The following is a 3,126-nucleotide window of genomic DNA, read 5'->3' as shown; positions in this document are numbered from 1 at the left end:
ACTCTTCCAAATTTTGGGGAGATACATCCATTAGCTCACCAGTGGGCCTTCTCAAAGAAACCAAACATTTCCCCATTGTTTCCATATACGAAGCATTATCGAAAGATGAAATCAACCATGTAGCAGAACTAGATGCAATCCTTATAGCCTCATAGGGCACAAGTCTACACAAGCGAATAGGAGGAGGAGAAGTAGACCTCGTTACAAAAAATGAGGCCAACACATCTGATATAAGCCCAAACTTGACATTCTCTCCAATGTGTCTATCATGCTCACTGACCTCTTTCTTTTCTTCATTAGCAACATCCTCATTCACCTCTTCATTTTCCTCATGTACAGTTTGCAAATCTAAAGACCTCCCCTGTGTTGTTTCACCACACTCCGTGGTGGTAGTATGGGTGCTCATAGGATCAGCATGAATGTCACTGCTTGCTTCATCCATGCTATCCTCAAGCACTTCATCATCAATGAAAGGATATTTTTTCCTTGGTTTTCCACCCTTGTTATTTGGAGATTCAGAAAATGCACAGGAGGATGCTTCTTGATGGATACTTACTAGTCTATTACATAGACTGGATCTTAATCTTGTAATTGGAGTATCTACAAAAATAATTTGAAAATAGAATATAACATTTATATGGAACTTTAAAAGAGTTGCTTAACCATTAAGAATAGAATATGTAAATTTAAAAGAGTGATTGAATGACTTACTTGGACGGCCCCTTTTGCTTTGACCTCTCCTACCACCACCACGCCGACCTCTAGCCATGCTCAGAAGCACTAAAACAAACCAAAAATCATTTTAAAAATGAAGACAACTCAATTAAATCACATGTTCTATTAATTAATCTCCACCAAAATATGACCATTTGACGCAGACAACACACTTTAATATAATTTGTTATTTGGTTTTAATAAATGTATTAAATTTTCTTAATCATTTGAACCTCCTGACCACATTTTCACCCCCGCACCCCCAAAGGGGGAATACTCCCAACCCCTTATTCCTATCTATGTTGACACAGATAATGCTGAGTGTTTGAAAATTCCCAATCCAAAAAAATCAAATCATGTCACACTTATTTCTTTAGGACGATTTGCGTACGATTTAAAAATGGTTGAATTTTTCATGCCTTGGACTCGCGCGGTTTACACCCACTCTATATGGAGGGGGGGTGTAGGGGGGGCATCAGCCCCCCCTACTACTATCGCCGGGGGTTCCAAGGGGGGCCGGCGATAGCCATGAGGCCCCCCTTGGCGGGGGTTTGGGGGCAGCGCCCTCGAAGCCAAAAATTGTAGGTAACTTGTCTATAGAAGAGGTTTAAGGGGTGGTTTAGGAAGGAGTGTCAAGATTGTGGGAGAGAAGGAAGGAGTCTCGCTTATAGCTTTCTTGCTTGCACAATGGGGAAAACAGTTTTCCTCTTCTTAGTTGTGTAAGCCAAAAGAACTCAAGTACATAGAAATAGAAGAACCCTATATATGGGTCTCAAAACCAAACTCAACTAACTAAGGTGGCATACTAACTGAGCCACAAACTAGAGTAGATAAGGATAGCTGTCATCTAGCTATTATTCATGGGCGGTGTACCAACCGCATCTGCGTCGGTGACATAAATGCACAACTATCACCTTGGCATATCACGAGTGGAGCTCGATATCTCAACACTCCCCCTTGAGCTCAATCCCAATTCCTACACACCAAGCAAGTCTCTGAACTTGCGTAGCTTCTCTACACCCAATGCCTTCGTGAATATGTTAGCTACCTGATCCTCTGTGCTAACATAAACTAGATCAATAAGACCTAGTAAAACTCTCTCTTGCACATAGTGATAACGCACCTCAATGTGCTTTGTTCTAGCATGATAGACTAGGTTATTTGCCAAGTGTATACTACTCATGTTGTCACAATAAATGACAACTGGCCCATCTATAGGCTGATGCATATCATAAAGTAGCTTATGCAACCAAGCTATCTCACATGCAGCCATTACTGCACCCCTGTACTCGGCCTCTGTGCTCGACAAGGCAACTGTAGTCTGTTTCTTGCTGCTCCAAGTGACTATAGCACTCCCAAAAGAGAACACATATCCACTGGTAGATCGTCTATCAGAAATACTACCAGCCCAATCAGCATCAGTGTATCCATGCAACTGTATCTGAACCCCAGTCTCATAAAATAGTCCATACTGCAATGTGGACTTCACATACCTGAGTATGCGTCTAGCCGCATCCAAATGCGGTTTCCTTGGAGCCTGCATAAACTGACTTACCAATCCAACAGCATAGCACAAATCTGGCCTGGTAATAGTCATATAAATCAAACTTCCTACTATGCGTGTGTACATAGTAGGGTCTTCCAGAAGCTCACCTGCATCTGTGCTCAGCTTCACATTCTGCTCCAAAGGAACTGAAATAGGCTTACAGCCTGTCATCCCATATTTGGACAGCATGTCCAATCCATACTGCCTCTGCAAGAGCTGTATCCCACTTGGTGATCTAATCACCTCAATGCCCAAGAAATAACGCAGCTCTCCCAAATCCTTCATCTCAAACTTTTGCTTCAAAAGCATTTTCACATGAAGGATATCTTCATCACTGTCACCTGTCATAATCAAATCATCAACATAAATGACAAGTAGCATAATACATTTCTCTGTTTTTCTCACATAAAGTGAGAAATCTGCCTTGGAAATTTGAAAGCCAATAGTGACAAGATATTGTCCTATCTTGTCGGACCATGCTCTAGGTGCTTGCTTCAAGCCATACAATGCTTTCTTCAACCTGCAAACAAACTTGGGATGAACAGCATGCACATAACCTGGTGGCTGCTCCATATATACCTCTTCTTGCAAATCACCATGCAAGAAGGCATTCTTTACATCCATCTGATGTAAAGACCATTCCTTTGATGCAGCCATAGCAATGACTACTCTTACGGTTGCCATCCTTGCAACCGGACTGAATGTTTCTTCATAATCAATGCCATATGTTTGTGCATACCCCTTGACTACTAATGTTGCCTTGTATCTATTCACAGAACCATCTGCATTGTGCTTCACCTTATAAACCCACTTACAACCAATTGCATTTTTACCTTTAGGCAAAGGTACCAATTCCCATGTAGCAT

This window comes from Lygodium microphyllum, chromosome 10 (assembly GCF_053477565.2).
Source record: "Lygodium microphyllum isolate KBCC chromosome 10, Lygodium_microphyllum_v1.1.10, whole genome shotgun sequence".
NCBI classification, from domain to species: Eukaryota; Viridiplantae; Streptophyta; class Polypodiopsida; order Schizaeales; family Lygodiaceae; genus Lygodium; species Lygodium microphyllum.
The sequence above is the reverse complement of the archived record's forward strand: the minus strand, read 5'-3'. Positions refer to the sequence as shown.